Raw genomic sequence first — 20,502 nt, forward strand, 5'->3', positions numbered from 1 at the left:
AGTACAAAAAGAAGAAACAATAATAATGATAAATAAGCAATAAATGTCGAGAGCATGAGATGAAGAGTCCTTGATAGAGAGTCCGTTGTTTGTGGAAACATTTCAATAATGAGGCAAGTGAAGTTACCCCCCTTTGGTTCAAGAGCCTGATGGTTGCAGAATATTAACTGTTCCTGAACCTGGTGGTTGAGTCCTGAGACCTTCCTGATGGCAGCAGCGAGAAGAGAACATGCCCTGGGTGGTGGGGGATGGATGGTGATGGATGCGACAGTGTTTCATTTAGATGTGCTCAATGGTTGGGAGAGCTTTACCAGAGCTGAACGCAGGTCTGGTCTGCTGTTCAAAGACATCATGAATCCAGATAACGTGGTTGAACAGTACAGCAGAGTTTTGGGGCAGAATGGCCAACTTCTGCTCCTACATTGCAGTCCATGTCAAATCATTCCCTCAAAGTTGCCATACATGTTGATACACAGTCTCCTCTACTGTCAAGATGAAGCCACACTCAGGTTGGAGGAACAACACCTTATATTCCGTCTGGGTAGCCTCCAACTCCTTACCCATCCTCTGGGATTCCCCCCTCCCCCTTTTTTTCTCCCTAGGCCTCCCGTCCCTGATCCTCTCATATCCCTTTTGCCAATCAACTGTCCAGCTGTTGGCTCCATCCCTCCCCCTCCTGTCTTCTCCTATCATTTCGGATCTCTCCCTCCCCCTCCCACTTTCAAATCTCTTACTAGCTCTTCTTTCAGTTAGTCCTGACGAAGGGTCTCGGCCTGAAACGTCGACTGTACCTCTTCCTAGAGATGCTGCCTGGCCTGCTGCGTGCACCAGCAACTTTGATGTGCATTGCTTGAAGCTCCAGCATCTGCAGATTTCCTCGTGTGTACATGCTGATAGGATGGTTTAAAAAGGCATTTGGTATGATGGCCTTCACTAGTCAGGGTATTGAGCTCAAAAGCTGCAAGGTAATGTTACAGCTCTATAAAACTTTGATTAGACCACACCAGGTCACTTAGTGTTCAGTTCTGGTCACCTCATTATAGGAAGGAATTGGAAGCTTTAGAGAGGGTGCAGAGGAGATTTAACAGGATGTTCCCTGAATTAGGAAGCATGTCTTATGGAGATAGATTGAGCGAACTAGGGCTTTTCTCTTTGGAGCGAAGCAGAGTGAGAGGTGACTCATTAGAGGCGCACAGGATGATAAACAGTGGATAGTCAGAAACGTTTTCCCCGAATGGAAATGGCCAATACAAGGGGCGCTTTAGAAGAATTTATAGGGAGGACGTCAGAGATATTTTTTTTTACAGGGAGAGTGGTGGGTACGTGAAATGCCCTGCCAGGGGTGGTGGTAGAGACAGGCCGTTGCACATCAGCACAAAGGGCCTTAAGCAGCCAGTATAGTGCTCATATTCAATGACTCTTCATCTCATGTTCTCAGTATTTATTGCCAAGGCTCTTAAATATTGTGGTGTGGTAGAGCAGTTGTTAGCACAATGCTTTACAGTACAGGTGAGCCTGGTTCATTTCCTACTGCTGCCTATAAGGAGTTTGTACATTCCCCCAACCCCGTGACCACTCCACTCTGGGGGCTCTGGTTTCCTCCCACAGCCCAAAGACATACTGGCTGGTCGTTTAATTAGTCAGTGTAAATTGTCCAGGGGGCTTGCTGGGTGGCATGGCTCAAAAGACTGGAAGAGCCTATTCCACACTATACCTCAATAAATAGATAAATAAATATTTTTTTCTTTATTTGTACAGTTGGTTGACTTTTGCACACTGATTGAACACCCTAGTTGCTGCGGCCTTTTACTGACTCTGTTACGGTTATAATTCTATAGATTCATTGAGAATGCCCACAAGAAAAGCAAATCTCAGTGATGCATATGGTGACATATATTTATCTGATAATAAATTTACTTTGACTTTGAACTTTGCATTCAGCTTTTGTCACCAACTTAACTCTCCACAAAACATTCACAGTCCATCAGCAGCTATACAAATATTGTCAAATTCCCTCCAGGCTAAGTGTTTGCAGGAAGAATGCAAGCTTTTATCTCCAATTCTTTATCTTTCTATAAAAAACACTTTAAGAAAGGTCTTGGACAGGAAGCACAATGTTTAGAAGCACTCCCACCAAGCCTTTCTGTGGCAGGGCACAGAGGGCCCACAGGGCACAGCACTACAGTAAGCAATGCAATAATAAGAAAAATGTCATCTCTTTTAAGTCCTTGCCGCTGATTTAAATAGCCCACTGCCTCAGGAGTTTCTGTCAGAGGACTGATGTAACCAGAGATACATTTCTGCTGGATCACAGCAAAATAAATCATTTAAGAGCAGGATAACACACAGAATTGCATATTTTAAGGAGCTTTCCCCCCACCCCAGCAATGGACTGGTGCATGCTGATGGCTGGCTGACAGGTGCACGAGGCACCGCTGGCCAGCTGTGCATGCACGTCAGCACAGAACTTGGAAACAGGCCCTTCAGCCCAACTGGACCAACATGCCATCCTGCACTGAGGTAGTAGAAGGGACAACAATAACAGAATAGAGAAGAAGGTGTCACGGTGACTGAGAAAGTGCAATATAGGCAGGCAATAAGGTGCAAGCCCATGACAAAGTAGTTTGTGAGGAATAGAGGCCATCCTATCATGCTGGTCCTATAATATCAGTGTTGAAGCTATCCTTGAGTTTTCAGACTTTTGTATCTTCTGCCTGATGCTCTATGCAAGTTTTTCATTAGAGTAATAGAAAACTACAATACAAAAATTGTTGGGTAGTGGAGGTATAATTTGTCCATCTGTGCTGATCACCCCATCCTTGACCAAGCTGTTCCACCATGAACACGTTCTGTTATGAGTCAACATGATGCTTTCCGATCAGGTCATATACCTCCGCCGCACCGCTCAGGCGTGCTTCTGGGGTACAGGGGCTCGCGACCCTTGTGCCTGTTCTCTGAGCAGCAGTGAACCATCTGGTTGGCCTATCAGAGTTCTCTCTGGGAACTAGTTAACTTGATCGGCATTTCTGATCTGGCTATTGTTCACGATTGCACGTAATTAAAAAAAAAACAGGCCACCTAGTCTGTGCAGAACTATTATTCTGCCTAGTCCCATCGACCTGCACCCAGACCATAACCCTCCGTACCCCTCCCATCCACGTACCCGTCTAAATTTCTCTTAAAGGTTGAAATCAAATCTGCATCTACCCCTTCCAGCTCGTTCCACGCTGTCACCACACTCTGAGTGACATGTTGACTTTAAATATTTTACCCCTCATCCATAACCGGGTCATGGGTTAAGGGTGAAAATTGAAATGTTTACAAGGATCATGAGTGGAGACTTCTTCACTCAGAAGGTGTGGAGAGGTTAGTGGATGTAAGTTCTATTTCCACATTTAAGGGAAGTTCGGATAACTACATGGGTATGGAGGACCGTGGCCCATGTGCAGGTCAATGGGACGAGGCAGAATGATAGTTTGGCTTGGACTAGATGGGCCAAAGGGCCTGTTTCTGTGCTGTGACTCTATATAATGTTAGAAATTTCATTACCAGAATAGATGGAATTAATAACTATTAATAACTATTTAGAGTAGTAATAGTATTAGTGTGATAACGCGAGTTGACTGTGATGTTCTCCTGAGGTTTTTTATTTATTGATCAGGCTCTTCTGGCACTTTGAGCCGTGCCATCTGGAACCTCCCGATTTAACCCTAGCCTAATCACGGGATAATTTACAATGACCAATCAACCTACCACCGGTACGTATTTGGACTGGAGGAAACCCACGCGGTCACATATAAACTCCTCTCAAGCAGCAGCGGCATTGTCTATCGATATAGGCCAATCCGGGATCCACATACGTGGTGTAGAGCACTATTTATAACTATAATCACAGAAGACAGGAGTTGTAACTATGGTTGGTTAAGATAATATTTATGATTTTAGGTAATGTCTTGAACATAATCTATAGACAATTGATAATTACCAGTTTGTTCTCTAATATGAAGTCTGCATTGGTGTTGGAAACTTGTAGTAATTTAAAACCATAGCAACAGAGCTTGCAGACAGACAGGTGCATGCTCACATACAAGATGTTCATTCTAAATGTTTACGTTGGAACTTTTAATAATGAAATGCCTCAAAATGAAATATGAAGAGCAAAGTTCTAGAGGACAGATGCAAAGTGCTTACACAACAAAACCACAATCCAATCTGATGACATGAAAATTGATTTTTCATTCTGGTGAAAAAAAACTTTTTCTCTCCCCATCCTATCTTCGTCTATCCCCACTCTGGCCTTTTCCCTCGTCTCACCTGCCTATCATTTCCCCCTGGGTCCCTCTCCTCCTTCCCTTTCTCCCATGGTCCACTCTCCTCTCCTATCAGATTCCTTCCTTTCCATTCCTTTACATTCCCTACCCTCCTGGCTTTATCGATCATCTTCTTGCTAGCCTCCTTCCTTTCGCCACACCATTTTATTCTGGTGTCTTCCCCCGCTTCCTTTCCAGTCCTGAAGAAGGGTCTCAGCCCAAAACTTCAACTGTGTTTTCATTTCCATAGATGTTGCCTGACCTGCCGAGCTCCTCCACTATTTTGTGCATTTTGTTTTGAATTTCCAGCATGTGAAGAATTTCTTGTGTTTTATCATTATTATCATCATCCTGTGCCATGTCATATGACCTGGGTATCATGGTCTTCCCTCTATTTTTAATGTGAGAAGTTGTAATAAGCTCCTTAAAACTTTTGTCTGTCCATCCTTTGATGTAACTCATGAATGCTACGTGCTGTTGACGGTGACTTTTTCTTCCATCAATTTTCCCATTACTGCAAGATGTTCAAGCTTGTCTCTACAATGCATAATTGATCACTAACATCAAATTTCCAAGGCAGTGCTCAGCACACTGTCATTAGTATTGAACACGTTTGATATCATCCGCCACAAACGAGTTTCTAAGCAATTCACCACCGATATCCAGGATAGGCATCATCAGTTAGTAGGGTGCCAGAATTCTCTACCTCTCCAACACAACCTTGACTATTAATCATCCAGCTTTTTGCTTTTGTTGTTTTGTTTGGCCAGCACTGCCCTGGAGGGTGGATCTAATGTTTCAGTTTTCCGATATTTGAAACCACTTCTCCCTCCATCATGGCTGGAGCAGGCGAACTGCTCACAGTAGGAGCGATCTTGCACGGTCAAGTTCCCCTCTAAACTCTGACGTAAGAAACACAGGATTAACAGATCTACCTTGAATACAGTAATGTGGCTACTTCTGGTTATTTATGAGGCAGTTCTATGGGACAGGTGTTTTAATGGGTGTTTAATATACTTAATCAGAGCTGTCCATCTTAACCAGCTATCTACACAATCAGAATCTCATTTATTATCACTGACAAATATTAACAGATATCAAATACAGAATAGCAATGGCGAAAGAAGCTTTCCAAAAAATGAAGACCATATTAACAGAAAGATGAGCATGTACACTAAAAACAGAATACTACAGTGCTACATGTATTCTATCCTGACTTATGGAAGTGAATGCTGGACCATTTCTCCAGCAATGGAAAAGAGACTAGAAGCAGCTGAATTATGGTTCTACAGGAGAATGTTAAAAATATCATGGAACACACACACATCAAATGAAGAAGTTCTCAGAAGAGCCCAAGCAGTTCGATCACTCACACCAACAATAAGAGAAAGACAACTCAGATTCCTAGGGCACATCATGCGGAAAGATGAACTGGAAAAACTTATACTCTCTGGAAAGATTGAGGGGAGCAAACCTAGAGGAAGACCTCGGCTTATGTACATCAAAAGCATAGCCAGGTGGCTACACATCGAGGAAATGGAAGTCATCCAAAAAACGAAGGATAGATCTATATGGAAAACCATGGTCACCAAAGTCCGCATTGGATATGGTACCTAGACAGACAGACAGACAAATGTTAAGTTTAATGGCACTCAACCGTATACATGTATACAGCTAAATGAAACAATATTCCTCGGGGACCAAGTACATATATTGCATGGAGCATATAAAATAATAATAACACAATAATATTAACAGATAAAAAAGCATTCTGTAGATGGCCAGGTTGACCTAAGGTTCATATAGGACATATAGTTAAAATGCACAGTGCTACTATTACTAGTGTATCATAAATAATGTGTACTGGGTGTTCAGAAGTCTCCCATCCTGGGGTAAGAGGTTACCCAGCCTAACAGCCTTTGTACTTGTACGAGGTACCTCCTGCCTGACTGTAGGTGCTCAAAGAGATTGTGGGATGAATGGGAGGGGTTCTTGACAATGCTGAGGGCTCAGCAAACACAGCACCTCTGGTGTATGTCATGAAATTTATTGTTTTGCAATACATACGCAACGACAATAAGAAATATGATAACAATACATAAGTAGTGAAAAATGAGAGCAAATTATTCATGGGCCATTCAGAAATCTGATGGAAGAGGGGTAGAAGCTGTGTCTAAAATATCGAGCGTGTGCCTTCAGACTCCTGTACCTCCTCCTTGATGGCTGCGATGAGAAGAGGGCATGTTCTTGTTCTACAGAGACATCTTATTCTCAGACTGTGCCCTCTGATCCTAGATCCAGTGGAGTAGTGGCTTGCTTTTACAAGGAAAAGTTCAGCCTCCTGTCATTGGAATGCAGGAAAATGATAGGTGCTATTTTGGAAATGTATAATAAAGGGGGGAAAAAAGAACATTAATACTCAGATATGATGATACCGATAGAAATTTCACCACCCAAATAGCTACGATGGATAACTATAATCAGCATAGGCAAGAATTGTAAATATTTTTGGGATAGACAAGATTCATGATTACAATTAATTCTCTCGAACATTATCCTTCACATCGGTACTTGATAACAACCTGTTTCTTCTCTAATATAATGACTATATTGAGTTGGAAAATTTCAGACATTTGAAACCATGACAACAAAGCCTGGAGAGAGAGAGAGAGATGCATGTTCACAAATAAGATGTTCATTCTCAGTGTTTACATAGGAACTTTAATATTGAAATGCCTCTCTATGAAATACTAAAAGCAGAATTCCAGATGACAGATGTGAAGTATACTGTATACATAACAGATACACAACATATAATTGATCACTAACATCAAATTTTAGAGGTAGTTATCAACACATCTTCATTTCCATTTAACATATCACGGGAATTCATGATACTGGGATGTGCTTTTTTTGGAAACACGTACACTGATTTTGGGAAAGTTGACCAGGGTAGAGGCTGATGGGATCTGTCACCTTGTGAAAACAGGAAGTACTCTGTTAAAAATAAGGGATTATCCCTTAACATGGAGGCAGGAAGGATTTTTTCCCCAGGAATTTTCATGGGGAGGTTCTTTAAGGTTGTTATATCTGGGACAGGTAGTGGGGACAAGCTCATACTACCTATTAAATGCTCCCAATGACGTGCACCTCAAATAGCCTCTGAGCAACCAAGTCCAGCTCCTGGCCTTCACCTGTGGCTTAGCTTCTAAGTCTAGTGAAACCGTTTCTACTGACAGGAGAAGGGGCAAAGGCAGGTTACTGGAGCCTTAAAGCCAGTCGCTTTGGGCAGATTGGACTCATCAGCCGTTGACAGCTTACCTAAGAGAAGGAAAGCTCTGATCTCAAACCTCCACTGCCTTGCAGCTGTACCCACTCATGGGGAAGGCTTCGGGAGTAAATCACACTGACTGGCAACTCCTGCGGCACTGCAGGTGCCAACCTCTATCAAGCTCTGTAGTTCCTTTGGGTTCATTAGATGCATGGAGAGCAACATGGGCACCAGCTTGCCCTCCATATTATACAGCCCTGGCTCGCTTATCTAGACAGTTAGGATGCAATATCCATGGTCGAACCTGACCAACAGAGAGGCCTCAGATTCATAGGCAAGGCTAAGTCATTGAAGGCATACAAAACATACAAAACATCAAAAGGTTTGGGGGAATGGAAACACTATTAAATCGGTCATAAGCTAATTGAATGGGACTGTAGGCTTAACCAGGCTCTTCGCCCACTCCTGCTCCAATATGTACTGCGCTAATGTACTTAAATCTGGTGGCAAGTGGCCCCAGTGGCTGCCTGGAAAATCTGGCACTTAAAGGAAGCAAACGTGAGAACTTTGCTGGAGAAAGCAGAAATTGTAAGAACTGGAGTGAGAAAGGGAAGGCATGGGAGTGGTAAATCAGGTTGCCACGGTGAAAGGAAGTCAAAGGTTAAAGCTGCCTCAGGGCACAGGACCGGGGTGGTGTCTGGAGAGGGTCCACTGGGTGACAGCCTCAGCTGCTTACACTTCTGGAGGTCTCATCTCCTCCTCTCAACCCCCACCACCTCATTGCATCCACATGCCCCAACTCTAGCAACGTAGTGGCACTTTATTAGGTACCTCCTAATAACATGTACGTTTGTGGTCTTCTGCTGCCGTAGCCCATCTACTTCAAGGTTTGATGTGCAGTGCATTCAGAGATGCTCTTCAGCACACAAGATTGGCTGATTAGATATCCGCATTAATGAGCAGGTGGAGAGGTGAGTCCAATGAACTGGCCAATGAGTGTAAGCTGGAAACATTAATATTCAGAGAAGATCTAAAACAAAACGCACCTTTTGCAATATCCCACTGACATTCCCTCTCAGGGTGGTGTCCGCCAGCCACTCAGTCCTAGAGATTTTTAGAAATGCTCACCTGCCTGTGGGGAGTTGGTACCCCATGTCAGAAATTACACTTTGTGTCCACCGTATTAGATGCACCTGCTCATTAATGCAAAAATCCTGACTGGTTGCATCACACCTGGTATAGAAACAGGAATGCTCAGGGATGAAAAAGGCTGCAGGAAGTGGTAGATACAGCTCAATGCATCACAGGCAAAACCCACTGTGCACATTTACAAAGAGCATTGCCACAAGAAAGCAGCAGCTATCATCAAAGACCCAAAATATGCAGGCCATGCCCTTTCTCACTACTACCATCATGCAGGAGGTACAGGAGCCTTAGGTCCCAGGTTCAGGAAGAGTTCTTAACCTACAATCATTATACACTCCTCAGCTGGTGTGCAAAACATCAACCACTGCTACTCTGAACTTTTCCACAAACTATCTGTCTGTCTAGGTACCATATCCAATGTGGACTTTGGTGACCATGGTTTTCCATATAGATCTATCCTTCGTTCTTTGGATGACTTCCATTTCCTCAATGTGTAGCCACCTAGCTATGCTTTTGATGTACATAAGCCGAGGTCTTCCTCTAGGTTTGCTCCCCTCAATCTTTCCAGAGAGTATGAGTTTTTCTAGTTCATCTTTCCGCATGATGTGTCCTAGGAATCTGAGTTGTCTTTCTCTTATTGTTGGTATGAGTGATCGAACTGCTTGGGCTCTTCTGAGAACTTCTTCATTTGATGAGTGTGTGTTCCATGATATTTTTAACATTCTCCTGTAGAACCATAATTCAGCTGCTTCTAGTCTCTTTTCCATTGCTGGAGAAATGGTCCAGCATTCACTTCCATAAGTCAGGATAGAATAAATGTAGCACTGCAGTATTCTGTTTTAGTGTACATGCTCATCTTTCTGTCTGTTAATATGGTCTTCATTTTTTGGAAAGCTTCTTTTGCCATTGCTGTTCTGTATTTGATATCTGTGTCGCACCTGCCATCACTAGTTATTAGGCCGCCAAGATATCTAAATTTCCACAAACTACAAACTCATTTTCAAGGATTCTTAACCACTCATGTCCTCAGTCTTATCTACTTTCATTTGCACAGTCTGTCTACTCTTGCACATGGTTTGTCAGTCTTCCTCTGTTTATTTCTGTAAATTATATTGTATTCCTTTTTCTTCTGTAAATACCTGCAAGAAAATCAATCTGAAGGTAGTATATAGTGACATAAACATTCAGTGGCCACTTTGTTAGGTACAACTGTACACCTGTTTGATGATACAAATATCTAATCAGCCAAACATGCGGCAGCAACTCAATGCATAAAAGCATGCAGTCACGGTCAAGAGGTTCAGTTGTTGTTCAGACCAAACATCAGAATGGGGAAGAAATGTGATCTAAGTGACTTTAACCATGGAATGATTGTTGGTGTCAGACGGGGTGGTTTGAGTACCTCAGAAACTGCTGATCTCCTGGGATCTTCACACACAACAGTCTCTATAGAGTTTACAGAGACTGGTGGGAAAAACAAAACTATCCAGAGAGTGGCAGTTCTGTGGGTGAAAATGCCTTGTTAATGAGAGGAGTCAGAGGAGAATGGCCAGACTGGTTCAAGCTGACAGGGAGGTGACAGTAACTCAAATAACCACGCATAACAACAGTGGTGTGCAGAAGAGCATCTCTTAACGCATGCATTACTAAATGACAATAAAAGGGGACTGCGTGTCCTCATAATCTAATCATCATCATATGTCGAACCTTGAAGAGGATGGGCTACAGCAGCAGAAGACTGTGAACACACACTTAATGGCCACTTTATTAGGTACAGGAGATATCTAATACAGTGGCCACTGAGTGTATCTTACCATTAAGATGCTTCCTGTGCACAGATTCCCTTCAAAAAGTGTAACCAAAACTGAACATGGAACTTCCTGGAAGCAGCAGAATTTTATTAAGCCCGGTAACAAAAAAAGATTTAATTTTCATGGGTTTAGACGATATACACCGCAGGCCAAGGGAAAGATGACTCTTTCAATTTAGTTTTCTTTTGCAGTTTTGTTAATTGTTGCTTTGAGCAAGTTATCAGCAGTCAGCAAACTCTGTAATTACCCTAATCACCCACGAAAAGCAATTAAACAGCGAACCAACACACAGAAAACTGAAAGGCTTCTCCTTCCCCTGTTCACTACCGTTCAAGGTAATTTTACTATCAACATACATGTATGCCACCATATACAAGCCTCAGATTCATTTTCTTGTAGGCATACTCTATAAATCCATATACTAAGCATAACAGAATCAATGAAAGATTGCACCAACTTGGGCATTCAATCAGTATGCAAAAGACAACCAACTGTGCAAGTACAAAAAGAAAGAAATAATAATAATAACAAACAATAAAATAAATATTGAGAACATGAGATGAAGAGTCCTTGAAAGTGAGTACAATGGTTATGGGAACATTTCACTGATGGAATGTGAAGTTGAGTTGTTATCCCCTTTGGTTCCAGAGCCTGACGGTTGAGAGGTAAGAACTGTTCCTGCACCTGGTGGGGTGAGTCCTGAGGCTCCTGTACCTTCTTTCTGATGGCAGCAGGTCCCAGGTAGCGGGGATCCTTGACGATGGATGCTTCTTTCCTGTGACAACGTTTCATGTAGATGTGATCAATGGTGGGGAGGGCTTCACCCGCGATGGACTGGGGGCCGTATCCACTACTTTTTGCAGGACTTTCTATTCAAGGGCATTGGCGTTTCCATGCCAGCTGTCCGGCAAACCAGTTCCATGGAGCAAGAGGCTGGAAAAGTGAATGCAACCTTACAATGGTTCTGGAAAGAGACCTGACCAACGATCCATTGATCGTAAAGGAAAAGGCCTTACTGTCCCAGAATTAATAGCAACCATTAGAAGACAATAACTATAGTTTAACTGCTGTTAAATTATTAATAAATTATGGCCATAGCTAGTGCTAAACAACAAACAATGTCACAAGTTTAACTAGTGTTAACAACAGATCAACTTAAATGTTTTGTTTGAGATTTGAAATAAACTCAGAGTGTCTTCAAAGTTCAAATTTACTATCGAAGTATGGACACATATACAACCTTGAGACACATCTTCCTGCAGGTACTCACAAAACAAAGAAATACAATGGAATCCACAAAAAAGACACACACAACAAAGACCACCACGCATCCTGTGTGCAAAAGCAAACGAATTGCCCAAGTAGTAAAAAGAAAAAAGGTAAAGAGATAACACGTAGAACACGAGCTGCAGAGTTCCGAACGCGAGTCCACGGGGTGTGGAGTCAGTTCAGTGCTGAGGTGCGTGAGGCCGATCCAGGAGCCCGATGGCCACTTGGCAGCAACTGCTCCCGAACCTACCGGAGTGAGGCCCAAGCCTCCTGCATCTCTCAACCAATGATTGATGCAAGAAGAGAGGGAGACCAGTCAAACACAGGCAGATGGTGCTGAACACCTGTTTGTCTTGTGTTCTCGGCCTCGACGATTGTTATCTTGCTCAACAAGGAGGTAGAGGAACCTGAAGACACACACTCAATATTTTATGAACAGCTTCTTCCCTTCTGCCATCGGATTTCTGAATAAACAATGAACCAATTCAGGAACAAGACCTCACAATTTTCACTTCCTTTTGGCACTACTTACTTACTTTAATTTTCATATATATAGTATTTTTAAGTATAGCACCATACTACTGCCGCTAAGCACCAAATTTCACGACATATTTCAGTGATAGTAAACCTGATTCTGATAATCTTTCAGGTCACTGACCTTTTCATTAGAATTGCTCAGCATGGGGAGGTTCAACGATGGGAAGCATAAATATACAAAGCAAATCTGAACTCTTCTGCCAATCCTTGCCAGTGGTGACTGGTTGGGAGGGGAAGGGTGTGGGAGGAGGAAGCAGGATGGGGTAGGTTAACCAGACTCCAGAAAGGAGGACAAGGCACGGCATTTGAATAGTAGAATGAAGCTGCAGATTCTAGCATTGAGTAGCACTTTAAAGTTAGTCTTGACATCAGGAGTCCTCCAGCTAAAAGTGCGTCCCAATTAACAGCACCCAGGCAGTTTACAGTCTGATGGCATGAGCACTGATTTCTCCATTTTCAAGCGAATTGCTCCCCCCTCTGTCCCTTTACTCTCCTTCTCCCTTTAATCCACCTAGTTCCTCCCACAATTGCCCCACAAAGCCCCCAGCCTCCCCATCACCCAGTTTCTGTCCATTCCTATCGCCTCTTCCTCTACCCATCACCCACACACTCCTCCTTCAGTGCCTCTTCCCTCCCTCACAGTTCCTATCTGCCCACCTCCCTTACTCCGTCCCATGCTCCACCTTCCTTTCCCATCTGATTCCATCATCTGAAGCTCTCTGTTGCCTCCATTTACCACCTCCCAACCTCTGTCGTTATTTCCACTCTTCTCCCCTCCATCTGCCTATCACTCCACATAACCAGGATCCATTTGTCACTTCCCAACCTCTGTCGTTATTTCCACTCTTCTCTCCTCCATCTGCCTATCACCCCCTCGTAACCAGGATCCACTTATCACCTCCCAACCTCTGTCGTTATTTCCACTCTTCTCTGCTCCATCTGCCTATCACCCCTCATAACCAGGATCCATTTACCACCTCCCAACCTCTGTCATTATTTCCACTCTTCTCTCCTCCATCTGCCTATCACCCCTCGTAACCAGGATCTACCTATCAGTATGCCTGCTCTTGCTCCATCCCTTCACCTCTTTATACTGGATGTCTCCTCTCTATCTTCCAGTCCAGTTGAGCCTCTATTTCCCTCCATAGATACATACTGAGTTTCTCCAACAGTTTGCCCCAGTGAGCAAGTGCCTTCCTGCACCATGTCCCTTCCCTTTCCCTGACCTGACTCCAAACCCAGCCAACAATGTTCAGACCCCTCTCTGGGGTACCTGCTCCACTTCCTGGCTGTGTTCTGGGGTTCAGTGTCCACCTGACCAACAGCTGTCCATCTGAAGAGAGAGACAGAGACACTGACCTCAACATCCGCTCTGGTCCCGTGGCCCTCAAAGCTACTGAGCTTCTCCCTGTCCACTTCCCCAGCCACTGCTCCACCGTGTCCAGCCACGGATATCAGGATGGCACAATGGCAAAGCAATCAGAGTGGCCATCTATTGCTCACCTCCTGATGGTGGCAGAAATTTGTAAATCTCTATGGCCCTAGGGGTTTTGCACCTCTGCAATAAAGTTCAAAGTACTTTATAAAGAAATAAAATAAAATAAAGAAATTTAAGGCATCCATTAGTCTTGCGAGACCATGGATCTGCGCCTGGAAAGTCTTCACTCTCCAGGGCGCAGGCCTGGGCAAGGTTGTATGGAAGACCAGCAGTTGCCCATGCTGCAAGTCTCCTCTCTCCACGCCACCAATGTTGCCCAAGGGAAGGCCATTAGGACCCATATAGCTTGGCACCAGTGTCGTCGCAGAGCAATGTGTGATTAAGTGCCTTGCTCAAGGACACAACACATTGCCCCGGCTGAGGCTCGAACTCACGACCCTCAGGTCACTAGTCCAATGCCTTAACCACTTGGCCACGTGCCCACACAAAATAAAGTAATAAAGAAACCCAAAAAAACATGAAAAAGGTCATCAAACACCCAACATGCAGGGGAACAAAATTGTGCAAACAAAAAACAATGCAAGCAAGTAGTGTTCTGAACTGAAGTACACAAAGAGAGTTAGTCCACAGACATTCATGATAGAAGTTCATAAATTACACGAGGTGAGGATAGGTAAATAGTCAAGACAGTGAAATTTGAAGCTTTGTGGCAGCAATACAGTGCAAAATATAAGATATAAATTACATATATAAATAAATTTTTTTTACCGTGCCCATGGTTTGTTCTTCATCAAATTATGGTATTGCTTTGCACTGCTGTAACTATATGTTATAATTATGTGGTTCTGTCAGTGTTAGTCTTTGGTTTGTCCTGTTTTCTGTGATATCACTCCGGAGAAACATTGTATCATTTCCTAATGCATGTATGCATTTCTAAATGACAATAAAAGAGGACTAAGTGTTCTCATAATCTTAAAAAAGTAAACAAACAAACAAAAAAGTTAGTGTTCCATTCAGAAAACAATTGAGGAAGGGGGAGAACCTGTTTCTGCATCGTTCTTCTGTGACCGCACGGGTTTCCTCTGGGTGCTCAGGTTTCCTCCCACTTTCCAAAGATGTATCAATTAGTACTGTAGGTTCATTGGTCATTGTAAATTGTCCTGTGATTAGGCTAGGATTAGATCGGGAGATTGCTGGCTGGAGCGGCTTAAAGGACTGGGAGGGCCTATTCCCACGCTGTTTCTCTATAAATAAATATAAATGTGGGTCTCCAGGCCCCTGTACCTCCCCCAGTGGTAGGGTCTCCAGGCCCCTGTACCTCCCCACTGGTAGGGTCTCCAGGCCCCTGTACCTCCCCACTGGTAGGGTCTCCAGGTCCCTGTACCTCCCCAGTGGTAGGGTCTCCAGGCCCCTGTACCTCCCCACTGGTAGTAATGAGAAGAGGGTATGAACTGGACGGTGAGGGTCCTTAATGTTGGATGCCACCTTTTTGAGGCGCCACCTTTTGAAGACGTCCTCAATGGTGGGGAGGATCCTGAGCCGATGGGAGTCTACAGCCCTCTGCAGCCTCTTGTGATCAGTGCCTGGAATGGGCTTTCAGGGGCAGAAGTGGAAGCAGATACATAGAGGATAGTGGTTGGAGCTGAAGATCTGTAATTAGTCGAGTTCCGCAGGGATATGTGCTGGGACCTCGCCTGTTTGTAATGTATATAAATGACTTGGATGAAAACACAGATGGGTGGGTTAGTAAATATGCAGATAATACCAAGACTGGTAGAGTTGTGGATAGTGCAGAAAAATGGCAAAGAATACAGCATAATATAGATCAGTTGTAGATATGGGCTGAGAAATGGCAGATGGAGATTAACCCCCATAAATGTGAGGTGTTGCACCTCGGTTAGGCAAATGCAAACAGACAGTACACCTTTAAGGGCAAGGTCCTTAACAGCGTTGTTGAGCAGAGGGATTTTGGGATCCATGTTCATAGGTCCTTGAAAGTGGCCACACAGGTCAATAAGGTGGTTAAGAAGCTTATGGAATGCGTGTTTTTATTAGTCGAGGCATTGGGTTCAAAAGTCAGGAGGTTATGTTGTAAATTTATAAAGCTCTGGTTAGGCCACATCTGGAGTACTGCATACAGTTCCAGTCGTCCCACTATAGGAAGGATGTTGAGGTTTTGGAGAGGGTGCAGAAGAGGTTTAGCAGGATGCTGCCTGGTTTAGAGGGCATGTGCTACCATGAGAGGCTGGATAAACTTGGGTTGTTTTCTCTGGAGCGCCAGAGGCTGAGGGGAGATCTGTTAGAGGTTTACAAGATTATGAGAGGCATAGATAGAGTGGACAGAGATTATTTGTTTTCCAGGGTTGAAATGTCTAATACCAGAGGGCATGCATTGAAGGTAAGAGGGGATAGATTCAAGGGGGATGTGAGGGGTAAATTTTTTACTCAGAGAGAGGTGGATGCCTGGAATGCACTGCCTGGTGTGGTGGTAGAGGCAAATACATTAGAGGCTTTTAAGAAATTTTCAGACAGGCACGTGGATGTAAGGAAGATGCAGGGATCTGGACATCGTGTAGGTAGGAGGGATGGTGTTTGGGTGTTTTAATCTGCTGTTTAGCTGTTTTTGTACAACATTGTGGGTTGGGTGGCTTCTTCTCCTGCTGTACTCTCCTATGGTGTTTAGGAGGCATTTAAGTAGTCGCATGAACAGGGAATGGAAAGAAATGGATCAGTTGTAGAGGGGATTAGTTTAATTTAGCATCCTGGTTGGCACAGGCATCATTGGCCATAGGGCCTATTTAAAGAGATTAGCTTTATTTGTCACATCAAAATATTGAAACATACAGTGAAACGCATCGTTTACATCAAATTAGTGAGTTTTGTACTAGGCAGCCCACAAGTGTCTCCAAGCTTCCAGTGCAAACGTAGCACGCCCGTAACTCACAAACCCTAAATGTCCATCTTTGACATGTGAGAGGAAACGGGAGCACATGAAGGAAAGTCATTCGGTCACGGGGAGAACATAGAAACTGCTTATAGACAGCGGTGGAACTGAACCTGGGTCACTGCAATATACTATGCCTCAGCGGTGCCCTCTGTAGGTATCTCTGTCCTAAGTCCTGAGTAGGAGTTCCCAACCTGCAGCAAGGCTCCGAGGACAAGAGCCCATGGACATCCATTCCCATTCCGCTCTGTCACAGACTTGGACAGCTACACCATACATTCACCAGACTGAAGGTTCAGCTGAGCAGCTCCATGTAACACTAAGAAAGGTGTGATCCAATTTCTCGGCAAGAACGTGTCACTCAGAGGCACTGAATTTCCACGGAGCTGTTGGAAATGAGATTCACACGAGTCTCTTATCAACAGCTCCCAGTACTGCATTTGACTGACAAACTGTGGGCAAACTCACAAGCTTATTACTGAAGGCTGCTGCTCACACCGAGTGGATTAGGCCGAGAATGTTTCTCTAATTAAAATTAGGCTGTTGTTTTCTTTGACTTAACGAATGGGGGAGGGAGCAGCCTTTATCAGCAAGCGATAGAAAGCTCACAGGCTCCCCTCTGCCCACGTCCCTGTGAGTCAGCAATGGAAGCTTGGCAAGGGTTGGAGTTGGTGCCCACCAGCTGGGCTTTAACTTCTTTCCAGAAACAACTTACTCCTTTCACCTTGCCTGGGATGCATTTGCTGCTGTTAATACAAGGGCTTTCTTCAGCTCAGCATCAGCAGGAGAGGGGGTGATGGCGACTGAGCATTCAACAGCAATCTCCCAGGGCACCAAACCCCTTGGTAAACCCCTGTGGCTCTGCTGACCCCGACGTCAGATTCAACCCCAGTCAATGATGCGGCCCACACCTGTCCCTGGCACAATGGCAAGTGTTCCAACTTCAACTGCCATTGCTACTGAAATAACAGCTCCAACCCTAACCAAACCACTGACATCAAAGCTCAGCCCCTCCATTCCCTTCACTCTCCCCTCCTTCTGTTCCTTCTCTCCTTCTCTGTCCCTTCCCTTCACTCTCCCCTCCTTCACTCTCCCCTCCCTCTCTGTCCCTCCCCTTCACTCTCCCCTCCCTATCTCTTCCCTTCACTCTCCCCTCCCTCTCTGTCCCTCCCCTTCACTCTCCCCTCCCTCCCTGTCCCTCCCCTTCACTCTCCCCTCCCTCCCTGTCCCTCCCCTTCACTCTCCCCTCCCTCCCTGTCCCTCCCCTTCACTCTCCCCTCCCTCCCTGTCCCTCCCCTTCACTCTCCCCTCCCTCCCTATCTCTTCCCTTCACTCTCCCCTCCCCCCCATCCCTTCCCTTCACTCTCCCCTCCCTCCCTATCCCTTCCCTTCACTCTCCCCTCCTTCTCTGTCCCTTCTTCACTCCTTCCCCTTCCTTCTCTCCTTCGTGCTTTGATAATAAATTTACTTTGAACTTTAAGGGCCATTGGGCATTTTATTGTGACAATTTCTATCATCATTATTGACACTTAACATTTCATTGATTTATTTAATTGCTTGAATTTAAGTTCTCTATCTGCTCAGATAGGATTGGATTAATTTTCCAAATCTCTGGATAGTGTGCCCTGTAATGGTGGGTATTTCAGCCAGACCATGCATCTCCAATCTTGACGAAGGGCCTCGGCCTAAAACATCAACTATTTATTCACTTCCATAGATGCTGCCTGACCTGCTGAGTTCCTGCAGCATTTTGTGTGTGTTGCTCTTGATTTCCAGCATCTGCAGAAACTCCTATGTTTATAAAAGAGGGAGCGTGGCTTTGTGTTTGATGGAGAAGTGACGGTGCTGCCTGATGTGTACACGAGGGTTTCAGACAGAGAGAGCTGTACTACACTTGACTGAAAAGTCACATTGCATTCAATGGAGGGATTCACATCTCATTTGACAGGGGAGTATAACATGGGTCCTGTAACCAGCAATAATTACCTCAGGATTGGCTTTGGATGTTTCTGCTCCTGGCAAAGAATCAACCTGGGAGCCATCAGCGCACAAGGCACTGTGGGGAGCACCAGACGGTGCATGACAGGCAAACCCCTCAGGAGTATTCCATGTGGACACCTCAACAATGCAGCCTGCAGAGATGATAGAATTCACACACTCCCTCCCTCCGCCTACCCTATCAGAAGGAGCCATGTGACGATAATACAGAACACGTCAACGCATCCTCAAGCCTGTCAAACCTTACGATCTTCGTAACACCAGGTCTACCCGTGTAAACAAACGCATTCTGCTCTTGTCAACTTCAGTTTAGGAAAATTAATTATCTGGTAATTTGAATTAAACAATGTAAATTGATCAGAGTGCGCAGGAGGACAATCACTGCTGTTGAATCACTTCAATTGAAATTAGCAGATAATGCAAATTGGGCCACAAATTGAGTTTGTCTTTGCAGTTCAAGCAGATAGAAGGCAACATGGGCATTCCTGCCCCCGAACTCAGCGTTACCGATGGTCTGTACTCACAACACCAGCTCACTGCACGCCCTGGGAATGGTTCTGTTTCTGATTTTGTGGCTGGCCTCTGTCTGAGATCTCAGTGTTTCTTCAGCTCAGAGCTCTTGAGGATGCTTATTTAATTACTCTTCCACTACAGTGGGGGTTGGGGGGGATAGTAGCGTAACACTCATTCAGTTCCACACCTGCCACTGCAGGGTTCAATACCTGCCAATGTCTGTAAGGAGTTTGTACGTTCTCCTCATGTCCGTGTGAGTTTTCTCCCACATCTAAAAGAGATAGATAGATAGATGTACTTTATTAATCCCGAGGGAAATTGGGTTTCGTTATAGCCGCAGCAACCTAGAATACAGTGTAAATATAGCAATACAAAAAACCCCAACAATCAAACACCAAAATGCAAACAATGCCAGATGTAAAATAAGTCCAGGACCAGTCTATTGGCTCAGGGCGGCTGACCCTCCACGGAAGGAGCTGTGCGTTCGATGGCCACAGGCAGGAACGACCTCCCGTGCCGCCAAGTGTTGTATCATGGTGGAATGTGGCCGAAGTCCAACAGTAAAAAGTTCAATATCCAGTCTGCAAACACGTTCCTCAATCGTAATATACTCCGGCTTGCACCATCCGTTGTTAGCCAGAACAGTAAGCACCCAACTCCTTTACGCTTACCGCTCTCAGTGCACTTCCGGTCAGCCGGAACGGTATTATCCACCGAAATCCTCTTCTCCAAGAGTCTCTGTTGTCTCGACCCGGTCCTCTTTCCTCGGCTTTGTGATCCCCCTCTGCATCCTCTGTGTGTTTTCCTCCGGATTTCAGCAGGGGTGTCCACCGCTCTGTTTGCTAAGCCGGCCGGGATTTGCTGGTCCGTGAAATACACAATGCGACCTTGCTTCTGTCCTGCTTTTCGGGATGTAACCATTTCCAGAGCTAAAGAAAACCCAAATAAAACCCTCTCTACCAGCATGTTAGAGAGGGTGCAGCTTCGACGTGTTACCGTGAGAAAAAAAATACAAAAAATAACGTAAATTAAAAAGTAAGAAGAAGAAAGTAAGAATAGATCGGAACGGCTGTACCAGGCTGCATGCACGACCGGCGCACGTGCACTTGGTCCGGGTTCGTAGGTTAATGGGTCACATGAATGTAATTGGGTGGTGTGGACACATTGGGTCAGAAGGGCCTATTACCGAACTGTATCTCCAAATACAAAATGGCCATCCCTTCGACTGCTGAAGTCCTCACCTCCAGGTTTTGCTTCCCAAACTT

The 20,502-nt window shown here is 44.6% G+C and overlaps 1 protein-coding gene across 2 annotated transcripts in view; it reads right to left on the minus strand.

The window, feature by feature from the left end:
- garnl3 (GTPase activating Rap/RanGAP domain like 3) overlaps positions 1 to 20,502 on the minus strand; it is a 488,036-nt gene that overhangs the window by 280,094 nt on the left and 187,440 nt on the right. The gene's annotated exons all lie outside the window — the stretch shown is intronic.

This window comes from Mobula hypostoma, chromosome 21 (genome assembly GCF_963921235.1).
Source record: "Mobula hypostoma chromosome 21, sMobHyp1.1, whole genome shotgun sequence".
In the NCBI taxonomy this organism is placed as follows: domain Eukaryota; kingdom Metazoa; phylum Chordata; class Chondrichthyes; order Myliobatiformes; family Myliobatidae; genus Mobula; species Mobula hypostoma.